This window comes from Sinohyriopsis cumingii, chromosome 16 (genome assembly GCF_028554795.1).
Source record: "Sinohyriopsis cumingii isolate HCF-2022 chromosome 16, ASM2855479v2, whole genome shotgun sequence".
NCBI lineage: Eukaryota > Metazoa > Mollusca > Bivalvia > Unionida > Unionidae > Sinohyriopsis > Sinohyriopsis cumingii.
The window spans coordinates 13,181,823-13,198,458 of NC_142976.1; the positions used below are offsets into that span (position 1 = coordinate 13,181,823).

Below are 16,636 nucleotides of genomic sequence, written 5' to 3' on the forward strand. Positions count from 1 at the left end.
ATATGTGCATTCCGCATTTTCTTGGGATCCTAGTATTTCGCATTTAACTTCTTCTATGCAAACTTATTCTAACACAATACCTGCTCGACCACGTGTCCTAATTACTGATAATCCATGCCTGGGACGTGCTCTAAGCTTAACCGCAGTACCATGAAGAGGTATTACCAAGTGTGATATTTTGATTAATGACGATAGAACTGGATCCATTCTCCAGTTGAATAGAATTGTATCAGAGAGAGAGACAGAGAGAGACAGAGAGATTTAAAAATCATATAACTTGGCAAATAAAATATTATGGTGCACATTGAAAAGTCCTCGTATCTATCGTGCTAGCTTGTGAATAACCAATGAAAAACCCATACATTTACATAAAGACAATAACAAAAATAATCAGCAAGGAAAATCTAGATTTCAATGAGCGAAAAAGAGAATGAGATAGAACGAAAGGATATTTCTGTGATCGATTCTGCGATTAAAATGAAATGATGGCCATTGAACATTTTATGTATTTATCGTGCCATCCTATAAAAATAAACAACGAAAGACATCATCAAATTATGAAAAAGGAGGAAAAAAGTCAATTAAAGCTACAAAAAGCCAAATTAGAGCAACCATCTTAAATTACATCAGTATACTACTTCCATGTCGAGATCGATATGTTATGGAAATATGATGCAAATAAAAATTCCACAAAATTCATTAAAAAAAATAAAAATATGTCCCTGAACAAAAGAATATAACATTTCCAGATAAATTTAAGTTGAACTGTTAAAAGTTTTTGCGCTTTCAAGTCATGTTTCCTTCAGCCGATGAAATACAGTTGTTGTTTTTTTCGTTTATTTTTTTGAACAGACACGAGCGAAATTCAGTAGGCAGTCTAAAGAGATGTGCTCAGTTTAAATTTATAGATGATGCAACGTTAAAAATACATGCGCCATTTATTTTTGTATATGAATACCCTTATCCGTCGCCCCACCCTACGATATACTTTGTATCGCATTTGAGCATATCGTCTATACTTGACTTTTGTTGGCATATTGAATTCTATCCAGTACTACTTTTTAAAAAATGTAATAATGCAAACGGTCTGAAACAGGGAGTTTAGGTTTCAAGGTCTTCAATTAATTTATACTGTTCTTTTCTCTGGTAACGCGAACAGTATGCAACAGTTCAAGACTCTCGTAATGTAATTTTTCTGCTTCCGAAAAGAGTGACCATAAGTTGGTATGACCCAGGATGGTCGGTCGTCCTTGAATCATCATGTGTAACTGTCGTCTGTGTCACTGATCACTATATTGAATTCTAATCTAGTAAAGCGTCAATGCTTGAAATAAGTTCTTTATCCGAGAGGTAAATCCGTGCACATGCTGTTGTGCATTACCAGAAAGAAACTAAAAAATAGGACATTTGCAGTAGTTCCCCCTCTGATGGCACCCATCTCAAGACGGCGACATAATGGATCTATGTCCACCTTATCTACACTAGACAAAACACATTTTTGGCCATCACACAAGCGGCAGGGTTCCCACATGTTAATTCCCTGACTTTTCCTTGAACAAAGACAAATTTGTCTTCTGCCACACATTTCATGTCGAAAACATTCAAGTCCCAAAATTTAGACACATCCACTTCCATTTTTAAACTTACAAAATAAAGAAATGGATCGTATTTCTCCAATGAAAAGCTCATAGGCATAAGACCACCACCGACTTTACCCCACCCCTCTTATAAACGTTTGGCAAAACTGTATCTAAAGAATAACATGAACGAAGGGTTTATTTACTCCTTGGTCGGTTTCCAACTACATCTGATAAAAACGAGATACCTGCACATAATACATAGGTGTGATAATACGAATGTTGGGGGATGAACACAGACTAGGTTAACAAAACTAAACATTTTTTTGATCACTATTCAGAAACCTACACACTCTCTTTCAGGAAGGAAGGAAATCAAGGTTCTATTTGTGCGGCTGGCCCACTATGCTTACAGCTGGAGGTGTGCGCGGAAGTATATTTGCCATGAATCAAACAACAACCACAGCAACGGACATCACCCCAAAAGTCACATTTCCCGAGTGTTCACCGTATAAAATATTCCCTGACTTAGGGTACACTTACGTCAAAATGCCACCTTCGAGACTGTATAAAATAAGCTGTAAACAGAGGTGGCCGTTATATTCAGGCTACTTTTATATGGAATGTTTAATGTTGGGTCATGAAGAAGGTTGTAAAAAATGTAACAAAAATATAGTTGTCTTATAGATGTGGCTGTTAGAGAAGGCTTGAATGTACAAACTTCCCCGACTAAAATTTCAATTTTCTGTGAGTAATAACATTTTCTATGGTGAAAAGTGAACATTCCTGACTTTTTTCTGAAGTGCCTCCCATCTCCAGGATGGGTGGAGCCCACTGTGTATCAAACGCAAAACTATAAGCTGAGAACGATATAACGGCCTTTCGAACACATATAAGCTTAGTTAACAAGACCGCGTGTTGTTTACGTGAACATCCCACGATTGAAAAATGAGTTAAAATAGACAAATTATCTGCACACCAAATAACATGAAATAGTTTTGATCTCTGTTCAAGGTAATATTTTACTATCCTACATATGTATTTATATCAGGTAGGCCTATGTACTTTGATAATCGTGACTTTCCTCCGGATGGACTGATCCAAATAATGGTTCCCAGATCCTCTGCTTATAGCCATGTAGTGCTAACCGTGCAGTCGTGCACTTAGCGACTTGTGGTAAACTCCACTCGGTGGTTTGGAGTAAAATGAACACGCACTGCGCAGCCCCTAATTGTTAGTCGAGTTAGTATCGGCTTACAAATCAATCGATATGTTACATTCGTTTTTCTTGAGTTAACATCTTACGCTTATGCATAGAGTGTATGTACAGTAATTTGGTCTAGATGGTGTGCTCATCGGCTAGTTAAACTGTGCCACCAAATGTGGCCTGCATCGACAAAACTGTCTTGTGTAATTCATTGTCGAATTTGTTTTGTCCTTTTTAATCGCAAATAATTGCGTGCGAGAGAACAAGACGTCTTGTGTGTGTGTGCGTGCTTGAGGGAGCGTGTATTATTTGTTGCCACTCTGTCCATAGCTTACTATTTCTAACTCACGGTCTTAGATGTCCGTAATTAATTAATCTGCCTTTCGGATCATACTATGCCACACTCAGAACAATCAAACTTGTTGTACATAGAATTCGAAACTATTAAATAAAAGTTAAAGTATATCTCGGTGAAACGTCGTCCAAGTTTGTTAGGCTGGCGAGTAAGCGGCTACTCTACGCCGACACCAAATGGTGTGGATGAATTCTAACTTTTCGACAGGCAATGGACTCTGACCCTACACACCAAAAGAAATTTCCAAATATCCAAAAAAAGGGTTGGGAAACTCGGATTAGCTAAAGCAAGCAAAACAAAACAGAAGCATGTAAAAAGCTGTATGATACCTTATGGAATTATTTGCCCAAGTCCATGGTTAAAGAAAAGAATACTGAGAATGATCAGGGCAAGGCTATGTCACCTTAATCGAGTCGCCGAAATAAAGCACCGCTCCGGTGGCTTGGTGGTTAGAGTGTCCGCCCCGGATGCGGGAGGTCGTGGGTTAGATTCCCGGCCGAGTCAAAGACTTCTGAAAATGGTACTAACAGTTGCCTCGTTAGGCGCTTAACATTAAGAGGTTAGTATTAGGACTGGTCGGCCTGGTGTTAGGATAATGTGACTGGGTGGGACATCATGCTGCATGTCTGCGGCATGATGCTCCAGTGCTAGACATCACTTTAAACTGTCACACTGCAGACATCGTAGCGATAAGACTGAAAAATTGCTAAAGCTACGTTAAAAAATCTAAATCACACCACATCACATCGCCGTAATAAAAGCTATGATGGTGTGTGGAGTGCCCATGACAACATTTGGTAAATAATGCACTATATTTTCTCTATTTGGGTTACCTCCCTTGGGTAGAATAATTCCTCTCCCAAAGCATTGTAGATCTAGTGGCTAAATCCCACCCGGAAAAAAAGTATGCTTTGATAGACACATTACATTCAACCGATCACATTTACTACGATATTCTTCTTCAACGTTTATGGTATATAGTGAAAAGAATTTGTAATATTTGCAAGAGGCAAAACTTATGGAATTCTTTGAAATTTCATTGCAGTGATGGCACACATGGCTGATGATGTTACAAGGTAGCCACTCTGTGGCATAGCCGCGAAATAAGTGATTATGTTATCTGGCGATTTTCTTTCCAATTTCGGATATCATTTCTACGCATACCAACTCGGAGGTCACGTTTGTACGTTAAGATTAACAGAACAGTTTTAAACAGATGGCTCCATCCCGTCGTTTATTTTTATGACTTGCTGAGTTCATTCTAATATACCTCTTGATTGTTATTTAAACTAAGCTCAACTCTTCGCAAACAGATTGTGTTAACATGTGTTTTTGCGTAACGTATAACTGACAGTGTTTCTTGGTGCACTTCCGTTGTCAAATCTTAAATTTCGGATGTGCGTTGTTTTGCAAATAATTATGTTCTTCAATTTCGGACGTAAGTTAATCGTGCATATCCCATAATGTCTAAATAGAAATTATCGGTTTTGAAAACACCGTAACTGTGAAGTTTGCAAGATGGCGCCGATGACATGACAACGAAGCGCATCTGAGCCGCCATACCGTATGGTTCTTTTTTTTTTTTTTTTTTTTTTGTTTGTTGGGGGTGGGTGTGTTAGCGAATTTCATTTCATGAAAATAGATCCAAAGTTGGATCCAGTTAACACGTTTGTGTACAAATGTGCGGAGACGATATAGTAATGTTTAGCCATAGGTGACAGGAGATAAAATGGCCCCTGTCAAATGTTGTAACTTAAGGTTTTGATACAACATTTCGGCTAATATCGTTTAGTAATTAAAGAGAATGATTTTGTGAATTAGACGTTTCAGACTTGTACTGTTCTTGAAATTGATATGAAGCAGGTATACCTTTCATAGTCATGCCACATAGCTGGCAGACAATGAAATACCAATGCTCAGCTGTGAAGCAGAGCTAGCCACCCATTACAATATATATTTTGGTTCAATGCAAGTAGGATGTCTCAAAAAACGGCCTGTGTGGCAACTACTTTTAATGGCATTAAGCTGTTTATTACGCACACCGTTTGTTTTGTTTGCTTGTGTTTGTTTTGGTACACCATGGTTTTTGTACACAAAATTATCACTGAAGGAAAGGGCTTGCATTTGCACTGTGAGCTTCACATTGTGTAAAAAAAAAAAAATTGGTCTTGAAAAACGCATGAATGACATTGGCACTGGGGTGCATACACTTCTTTTGATAAGAGCTTCCCCAGACTTGTATGGTCAAGTGAATGGTATTTTTATGTTTTGTTTTATTACAGCTATCCAAAAATAAGGAACGTTTTGACCTTATAGGTGTTTTATTTTTTATGAATTGTATTAGGCAGTTTAATGCGGCAAATGCGGCATTAAATTTGTGCATAAAAACTGTCCCTTGCAACATCAGATGACACCAGACCTACGGCAGCGAGTGATTCTCAAAGAGTGTGAGCAATAAGAAGCGTGACAAAGTTGAGAGTGCAACGGCGGCTACTGTTATTTTTTAAGTGAATTTCCAATAACTGGCGGAAATGCCCGATTATGTTCCGATTGAACATCTCATCCAACTATTTACGCTCCTGTAAGAATATTTATGGAGAGTATGAGAGGATCCTATATTGTGTAAAGACACTACGATAACTATTTTAACAGTTCCCCACAAGGGCAGACTAGATAGCTAAGCCAAGGTCACGAGGCTACCATTTACCAATTGTGTTTGAGCATTGAAATGCACGAAGATGTGAGTAAAAAATTAGCTTCATTTTCCACAGATTTTGAGCGGAGACGAGTTCTGTTCAGTTCATTCATTAATTTTTATTTTCCCTCCTCCTCTCATCCATTTTGATGGGTAGAGTGTTTGACGTTAAATGGTAAGTAGGGGTAGAATATATAAAGATAATTGAAATTTCTTTGTTGACTTGATATGAGAAATGAGAGTGATAGTATATGGAAGTTTGATCGTGTACTTTTCCATTGGTCATTCTTTCAATCATTGATTTCGTTTTGCGCCAAGTAATTTAGGATGAGAAAACCTGTGTTGCTTATTGATGATGATTAGTGATACGATGGCACATAAAAGTAAGCAATACAACTCTTGATTTAAAAATATTTTGATTCTTATTGTACACCGTAGTATATGCATAAAATTCCTTCCATACTATAATATCAGTGTGGCAAATCTAAAGTTCTGAGGTCGAGGAAAAAATAAACTTAATATCTCTCTCGCCTGCCATTACTTGGATATTTGACACCTTAGCATGTCCCCAGCTGAGTAGATTGAAAATAACTGACAGGTGGATTAATCTGTGATGCCTTGTTTCACTGTTGTTATGCTAATGGCATTGATGTCTTATTTGATAAGAGAATAGATTGCAACAAATTTACTATCTTAAGAACATGCATGTATTTTTACTGTCGTACGTTTATCAATTACACTACCGTACCTACCGGGGCCCCTGGTGACCTAAAGGGCTCGCCTTTACATATTACTGACATCTCACCTTTGTCCGCATGAGTTAGGGTCAGTAATGCTGTACCAATCGCTTTTGTGCTTGTCCCCCTACCCTCCCTCCAGTCCCCCCCCCCCGAAAAAAACCCTGAAAACAAGTCTTAGGTACACCATTATCACATTCTGCCCTAAAAGTGTTTGGGAAAATTTTAGTTTTTATGGTTTGTGAGTAGACACCTATCTTCATGTTGCATTTTGTCTTTGAATATCCCAAGCAAGGTCGGCAACAGCGGGAACTTTGTGCATCTGCACAAAATTGACAAATCTTGATAACACATGATATTCTAACGTACGGCAACGAATACTTAAAATATGACACAAACATGAAAACTTTGAAACATATGCAAAACTTCCTTGATGGCTCAGATCGATTTGGAAAATCAAGTAATGTTCCAACGTGCTGTGTTTACTCATTTAAAATAAATACGAATCAGATTGGCTGTCAATTATTTGAGTTTATTATATTTTTTCTTTCTGGACGAGGTCTTTGAATGTGAATGCCATCATGTTCTTATAAAATCATAAAACGTTTAAATATATATCATTTCATCATGTCAGTTTATTTTTACATATTTCTGTACCGTATAAATGTAGCAAGCATTTCTTTACTCATAGTAACCATTGTAAAATTTGTGTTTCATTTTGTTCCATCGTCTGAATTCTTCGTGTTCGTAGTTTCTATCAGAATTTATTTTGTGATTTAGTTTCATTGTTTGGTAACTCCTTGATGCGATATGGTGTGTTTGATTTATGCTAATTCCTTGCTGCGGATGTGCTGTGTTTGACTGTTCGTAACTCTTTCATGCGAATATGTTGTTTGTTGGTAACCCACTGATGCGGACGTGCTGTGTTTGATTGATTTATAACAGATATCAGCTTCATAAATATCTGAATCGTTGCAAAAACTGGGAAAGTTTTCATTGCGATATAAGTACGACAAATGTAACAAATCTTATTCTGTATGTGTTGCTGCTAGTAATTCGTAACACCAACAAAAGCTCACCTAACTCACGTAATGCGGTACATTAACTCTCAGGGTTTATCAAGATTTTGGGTTGCTGCTAGTAATTCGTAACACCAACAAAAGCTCACCTACCTCACGTAATGCGGTACATTAACTTTCAGGGTTTATCAAAATTTTGGGTTGCTCCTAGTAATTCGTAACACCAACAAAAGCTCACCTGCCTCACGTAATGCAGTACATTAACTTTCAGGGTTTATGAAGGTTTTGGGTTGCTGCTAGTAATTCATAACACCAACAAAAGCTCACCTAACTCACGTAATGCGGTACATTAACTTTCAGGGTTTATCAAGATTTTGGGTTGCTGATAGTAATTCGTAACACCAACAAAAGCTCACCTGCCTCACGTAATGCAGTACATTAACTTTCAGGGTTTATGAAGGTTTTGGGTTGCTGCTAGTAATTCATAACACCAACAAAAGCTCACCTAACTCACGTAATGCGGTACATTAACTTTCAGGGTTTATCAAGGTTTTGGGTTGCTGATAGTAATTCGTAACACCAACAAAAGCTCACCTAACTCACGTGATGCGGTACATTAACTTTCAGGGTTTATGAAGGTTTTGGGTTGCTGCTAGTAATTCGTAACACCAACAAAAGCTCACCTAACTCACGTAATGCAGTACATTAACTTTCAGGGTTTATCAAGATTTTGGGTTGCTCCTAGTAATTCGTAACACCAACAAAAGCTCACCTACCTCACGTAATGCGGTACATTAACTTTCAGGGTTTATCAAGATTTTGGGTTGCTGCTAGTAATTCGTAACACCAACATAGCTCACTTACCCCACGTAATGCAGTACATTAACTTTCAAGGTTTATCAAGGCTTTGGGTTGCTGCTAGTAATTCGTAATACCAACAAAAGCTCACCTAACTGACCTGATGCGGTACATTAACTTTCAGGGTTTATGAAGGTTTTGGGTTGCTGATAGTAATTCGTAACACCAACAAAAGCTCACCTACCTCACGTAATGCGGTACATTAACTTTGGCTTTTATCAAGGTTTTGGGTTGCTGCTAGTAATTCGTATCACCAACAAAAACTCACCTAACTCACGTAATGCAGTACATTAACTTTCAGGGTTTATCAAGGTTTTGGGTTTCTGCTAGTAATTCGTAACACCAACAAAAGCTCACCTAACTCACGTGATGCGGTACATTAACTTTCAGGGTTTATCAAAATTTTGGGTTGCTCCTAGTAATTCGTAACACCAACAAAAGCTCACCTAACTCACGTAATGCAGTACATTAACTTTCAGGGTTTATGAAGGTTTTGGGTTGCTGCTAGTAATTCGTAACACCAACAAAAGCTCACCTATCTCACGTAATGCGGTACATTAACTTTCAGGGTTTATGAAGGTTTTGGGTTGCTGCTAGTAATTCGTAACACCAGCAAAAGCTCACTTACCCCACGTAATGCAGTACATTAACTTTCAGGGTTTATCGAGCTTTTGGGTTGCTGCTAGTAATTCGTAATACCAACAAAAGCTCACCTAACTCACGTGATGCGGTACATTAACTTGTGGTTTATCAAGGTTTTGGGTTATTGATAGTAATTCGTAACACCAACAAAAGCTCACCTAACTCACGTAATGCGCTACATTTAAGAGTTTATCAAGATTTTGGGTTGCTGCTAGTAATTCGTAACACCAACAAAAGCTCACTTACCTCACGTAATGCAGTACATTAACTTTCAGGGTTTATGAAGGTTTTGGGTTGTTGCTAGTAATTCGTAACACCAACAAAAGCTCACCTAACTCACGTAATGCAGTACATTAACTTTCAGGGTTTATCAAGATTTTGGGTTGCTGCTAGTAATTCGTAATACCAACAAAAGCTCACCTACCTCACGTAATGCGGTACATTAACTTTCAGGGTTTATCAAGATTTTGGGTTGCTGCTAGTAATTCGTAACACCAACAAAAGCTCACCTAACTCACGTAATGCGGTACATTAACTTTCAGGGTTTATGAAGGTTTTGGGTTGCTGCTAGTAATTCGTATCACCAACAAAAGCTCACCTAACTCACGTAATGCAGTACATTAACTTTCAGGGTTTATCAAGATTTTGGGTTGCTGCTAGTAATTCTTAACACCAACAAAAGCTCACCTAACTCACGTGATGCGGTACATTAACTTGTGGTTTATCAAGGTTTTAGGTTATTGATAGCAATTCGTAACACCAACAAAAGCTCACCTAACTCACGTGATGCGGTACATTAACTTGTGGTTTATCAAGGTTTTAGGTTATTGATAGCAATTCGTAACACCAACAAAAGCTCACCTAACTCACGTAATGCGGTACATTTAAGAGTTTATCAAGATTTTGGGTTGCTGCTAGTAATTCGTAACACCAACAAAAGCTCACTTACCTCACGTAATGCTTTACATTAACTTTCAGGGTTTATGAAGGTTTTGGGTTGCTGCTAGTAATTCGTAATACCAACAAAAGCTCACCTAACTCACGTGATGCGGTACATTAACTTTCAGGGTTTATTAAGATTTTGGGTTGCTGCTAGTAATTCGTAATACGAACAAAAGCTCACCTACCTCACGTAATGCGGTACATTAACTTTCAGGGTTTATCAAGGCTTTGGGTTGCTGCTAGTAATTCGTAATACCAACAAAAGTTCACTTACCTCACGTAATGCGGTACATTAACTTTCAGGGTTTATGAAGGTTTTGGGTTGCTGCTAGTAATTCGTAACACCAACAAAAGCTCGCCTACCTCACGTAATGCAGTACATTAACTTTCAGGGTTTATGAAAGTTTTGGGTTGCTGCTAGTAATTCGTATCACCAACAAAAGCTCACCTAACTCACGTAATGCAGTACATTAACTTTCAGGGTTTATCAAGTTTTTGGGTTGCTGCTAGTAATTCGTAATACCAACAAAAGCTCACTTACCTCACGTGATGCGGTACATTAACTTTCAGGGTTTATGAAGGTTTTGGGTTGCTGCTAGTAATTCGTAACACCAACATAGCTCACTTACCCCACGTAATGCAGTACATTAACTTTCAAGGTTTATCAAGGCTTTGGGTTGCTGCTAGTAATTCGTAATACCAACAAAAGCTCACCTAACTCACGTGATGCGGTACATTAACTTTCAGGGTTGATGAAGGTTTTGGGTTGCTGATAGTAATTCGTAACACCAACAAAAGCTCACCTACCTCACGTAATGCGGTACATTAACTTTGGCTTTTATCAAGGTTTTGGGTTGCTGCTAGTAATTCGTATCACCAACAAAAACTCACCTAACTCACGTAATGCAGTACATTAACTTTCAGGGTTTATCAAGGTTTTGGGTTGCTGCTAGTAATTCGTAACACCAACAAAAGCTCACCTAACTCACGTGATGCGGTACATTAACTTTCAGGGTTTATCAAAATTTTGGGTTGCTGCTAGTAATACGTAACACCAACAAAAGCTCACCTAACTCACGTGATGCGGTACATTAACTTTCAGGGTTTATGAAGGTTTTGGGTTGTTGCTAGTATTTCGTAACACCAACAAAAGCTCACTTACCCCACGTAATGCAGTACATTAACTTTCAGGGTTTATCGAGGTTTTGGGTTGCTGCTAGTAATTCGTAATACCAACAAAAGCTCACCTAACTCACGTGATGCGGTACATTAACTTGTGGTTTATCAAGGTTTTGGGTTATTGATAGTAATTCGTAACACCAACAAAAGCTCACCTAACTCACGTAATGCGCTACATTTAAGAGTTTATCAAGATTTTGGGTTGCTGCTAGTAATTGGTAACACCAACAAAAGCTCACTTACCTCACGTAATGCAGTACATTAACTTTCAGGGTTTATGAAGGTTTTGGGTTGCTGCTAGTAATTCGTAACACCAACAAAAGCTCACCTAACTCACGTAATGCAGTACATTAACTTTCAGGGTTTATCAAGATTTTGGGTTGCTGCTAGTAATTCGTAATACCAACAAAAGCTCACCTACCTCACGTAATGCGGTACATTAACTTTCAGGGTTTATCAAGATTTTGGGTTGCTGCTAGTAATTCGTAACACCAACAAAAGCTCACCTAACTCACGTAATGCGGTACATTAACTTTCAGGGTTTATGAAGGTTTTGGGTTGCTGCTAGTAATTCGTATCACCAACAAAAGCTCACCTAACTCACGTAATGCAGTACATTAACTTTCAGGGGTTATCAAGATTTTGGGTTGCTGCTAGTAATTCTTAACACCAACAAAAGCTCACCTAACTCACGTAATGCGGTACATTAACTTTCAGGGTTTATCAAGATTTTGGGTTGCTGATAGTAATTCGTAACACCAACAAAAGCTCACCTAACTCACGTAATGCAGTACATTAACTTTCAGGGTTTATCAAGTTTTTGGGTTGCTGCTAGTAATTCGTAACACCAACAAAAGCTCACCTAACTCACGTAATGCGGTACATTAACTTTCAGGGTTTATGAAGGTTTTGGGTTGCTGCTAGTAATTCGTATCACCAACAAAAGCTCACGTAACTCACGTAATGCAGTACATTAACTTTCAGGGTTTATCAAGTTTTTGGGTTGCTGCTAGTAATTCGTAATACCAACAAAAGCTCACTTACCTCACGTGATGCGGTACATTAACTTTCAGGGTTTATGAAGGTTTTGGGTTGCTGCTAGTAATTCGTAACACCAACATAGCTCACTTACCCCACGTAATGCAGTACATTAACTTTCAAGGTTTATCAAGGCTTTGGGTTGCTGCTAGTAATTCGTAATACCAACAAAAGCTCACCTAACTCACTTGATGCGGTACATTAACTTTCAGGGTTTATGAAGGTTTTGGGTTGCTGATAGTAATTCGTAACACCAACAAAAGCTCACCTACCTCACGTAATGCGGTACATTAACTTTGGCTTTTATCAAGGTTTTGGGTTGCTGCTAGTAATTCGTATCACCAACAAAAACTCACCTAACTCACGTAATGCAGTACATTAACTTTCAGGGTTTATCAAGGTTTTGGGTTGCTGCTAGTAATTCGTAACACCAACAAAAGCTCACCTAACTCACGTGATGCGGTACATTAACTTTCAGGGTTTATCAAGATTTTGGGTTGCTGCTAGTAATTCGTAACACCAACAAAAGCTCACCTATCTCACGTAATGCGGTACATTAACTTTCAGGGTTTATGAAGGTTTTGGGTTGCTGCTAGTAATTCGTAACACCAACAAAAGCTCACTTACCCCACGTAATGCAGTACATTAACTTTCAGGGTTTATCGAGGTTTTGGGTTGCTGCTAGTAATTCGTAATACCAACAAAAGCTCACCTAACTCACATGATGCGGTACATTAACTTGTGGTTTATCAAGGTTTTGGGTTATTGATAGTAATTCGTAACACCAACAAAAGCTCACCTAACTCACGTAATGCGCTACATTTAAGAGTTTATCAAGATTTTGGGTTGCTGCTAGTAATTCGTAACACCAACAAAAGCTCACTTACCTCACGTAATGCAGTACATTAACTTTCAGGGTTTATGAAGGTTTTGGGTTGCTGCTAGTAATTCGTAACACCAACAAAAGCTCACCTAACTCACGTAATGCAGTACATTAACTTTCAGGGTTTATCAAGATTTTGGGTTGCTGCTAGTAATTCGTAATACCAACAAAAGCTCACCTACCTCACGTAATGCGGTACATTAACTTTCAGGGTTTATGAAGGTTTTGGGTTGCTGCTAGTAATTCGTAACACCAACAAAAGCTCGCCTACCTCACGTAATGCAGTACATTAACTTTCAGGGTTTATGAAAGTTTTGGGTTGCTGCTAGTAATTCTTAACACCAACAAAAGCTCACCTAACTCACGTAATGCGGTACATTAACTTTCAGGGTTTATCAAGATTTTGGGTTGCTGATAGTAATTCGTAACACCAACAAAAGCTCACCTAACTCACGTAATGCAGTACATTAACTTTCAGGGTTTATCAAGTTTTCGGGTTGCTGCTAGTAATTCGTAACACCAACAAAAGCTCACCTAACTCACGTAATGCGGTACATTAACTTTCAGGGTTTATGAAGGTTTTGGGTTGCTGCTAGTAATTCGTATCACCAACAAAAGCTCACCTAACTCACGTAATGCAGTACATTAACTTTCAGGGTTTATCAAGATTTTGGGTTGCTGCTAGTAATTCGTAACACCAACAAAAGCTCACCTAACTCACGTAATGCAGTACATTAACTTTCATGGTTTATCAAGTTTTTGGGTTGCTGCTAGTAATTCGTCACCTAACTCACGTGATGCGGTACATTAACTTGTGGTTTATCAAGGTTTTAGGTTATTGATAGCAATTCGTAACACCAACAAAAGCTCACCTAACTCACGTAATGCGGTACATTTAAGAGTTTATCAAGATTTTGGGTTGCTGCTAGTAATTCGTAACACCAACAAAAGCTCACTTACCTCACGTAATGCTTTACATTAACTTTCAGGGTTTATGAAGGTTTTGGGTTGCTGCTTGTAATTCGTAATACCAACAAAAGCTCACCTAACTCACGTGATGCGGTACATTAACTTTCAGGGTTTATCAAGATTTTGGGTTGCTGCTAGTAATTCGTAATACGAACAAAAGCTCACCTACCTCACGTAATGCGGTACATTAACTTTCAGGGTTTATCAAGGCTTTGGGTTGCTGCTAGTAATTCGTAATACCAACAAAAGCTCACCTACCTCACGTAATGCGGTACATTATCTTTCAGGGTTTATGAAGGTTTTGGGTTGCTGCTAGTAATTCGTAACACCAACAAAAGCTCGCCTACCTCACGTAATGCAGTACATTAACTTTCAGGGTTTATGAAAATTTTGGGTTGCTGCTAGTAATTCGTATCACCAACAAAAGCTCACCTAACTCACGTAATGCAGTACATTAACTTTCAGGGTTTATCAAGTTTTTGGGTTGCTGCTAGTAATTCGTAATACCAACAAAAGCTCACTTACCTCACGTAATGCAGTACATTAACTTTGAGGGTTTATGAAGGTTTTGGGTTGCTGCTAGTAATTCGTAACACCAACAAAAGCTCACCTAACTCACGTAGTGCGGCACATTAACTTTCGGTTTTTATCAAGGTTTTGGGTTAGGGAAGTCCTTCGCCGGAAGTGGGGGTGGGGGTAAGAAGTAGGGCAATTACAGGGGCAAAGCAGACATTTAATACAAAATACAGAAAAATTTCAAAATATCAACATGATGAGATGGAATATATTTATTCTTCATATCAAATGAAGAAATAGAATCAAAAGGTAAGAATAAATAAAATCTACAGAGAATACAACATTTTATCTCCGTTAAGCTGGATGAAAATCTAAAACAATATGAAAATATTTACACGTAAAACATGGAATGTCAATGAAAACACATTGAATGACGCGTGTGAAAGGGGAGAGTAAAATTGCAGAGTAAAGGAAGGGCAGATGAGGAGACAATCGCTTCACCACCAAAAGTGTTGGACCTGATTATACTAAGTCTCTGTATGACAGGTACAGTATTATGTACCAAATGAACAAATTAAATACTGAAAGGGATACAACATTAAATAATAATAATAATAATAATAATAATAATAATAATATAAAAGTGTGCATTTGGCGAAGGTAACGAAATACTAAAATGTCAAAGGAAACGACATGTAAAGTATTTTATCGAAAATTCTCCCGTGTATTCACGTAAATATGACTGTATTAGACGTTGATTTTGAGATAAAACAATATAACAAATCGATACATATTTAAAGCATTAATATTTTTACACTACAATGGAATATAAATAAAACTATTCTGATAAAAAAATTAATATTTTAGACAAACATTACCATGGAAACAGCAATCAATTTTGTTAAATATGCCATTTTATAGCTTAATTTAAGCTATGGTAAGGTAAACACAAAAAGCAGTTCGTATACTTCCTTTCAAAACTAAAGATTTTAAATCTGAGGCATAAGATAGGGGTTGCTCTTTGCTACAAGAGTTCAGTCCCTTGCTTAAAACGGTGAGTTTCACGGACAATATGTAACCAGTACTTTGAGTATTAAATTGTAACTCATGGTGAATAGAAGAATAGGCTGTAGAAGCGATATAATGTTTTGCTTTCTTTCTTTGTTTTGCATATAAAAATGTAAATAAACATCTAGTAGGTATATCAGTTTTTATAGACATCTAGTAGGCATATCAGTTTTTATAGACATCTAGTAGGTATATCAGTTTTTATAGACATAATGCATGATATTGACCTATGAGGCAGATCCAACTGAATTCATAAAGAAATAAGGACATAGGGTTAGTTGTTGTTGTTGTGGGGTTTAACGCCAATTTTCAGCACACGATAGGCTAGACGTGGCGGCCAGTATTAATGGTGGAGGAAGAACCCGGGAAAACCCCCCGAAAGAACCACCGACCCACGAGAAGTTACTGGCAAACTTTCTCAAATACCCACATTGGCCAAATCCGAGACTCGAACCCACGCAGACAGAGGTGAGATGACCGTGATCCGTAACGGATAGCGTTTTAGACCACGGGGCAAAATAAGGTTAGAAATATAAACCTGAAGATTAAAGATATATGACAAGTATCGATTTAAAGTGATGATATAGATTTGTCTAGTTCTATTTTTTGTGGGGTGGGGGGTGGGTTTGCAATACGCTATCTTTATCTTAACTTTTTATGCATTTCTATTTTTGCTTACAGCCCTGTAAGCCGATTGGACCGATTTAGCCCAATCGGACCCCGCTATCACAGGGGACCCTCGCGTTAGCAATTTGTAAAAATATATCTGTAGAAAGTAATTTTAAAGCGATGGAATAAAACGTTAAGTTCATTATCATATAAAACTTGATTAAAAGTTTATTCCAAATGACGTGCTCACAGGAGGCCCCGCGCGTATATACAGGAGACCCCGCCAAAATGATCCAAATCGGGCCCCGCGTTTGCTAAGGACGATGCTGTTAGCTAAATATA

General features: G+C 38.0%; 1 protein-coding gene across 1 annotated transcript in view; it reads right to left on the minus strand.

The window, feature by feature from the left end:
• Positions 1-16,636, minus strand: part of LOC149779962 (uncharacterized) — a 170,316-nt gene that overhangs the window by 150,452 nt on the left and 3,228 nt on the right. The window lies entirely within an intron of this gene.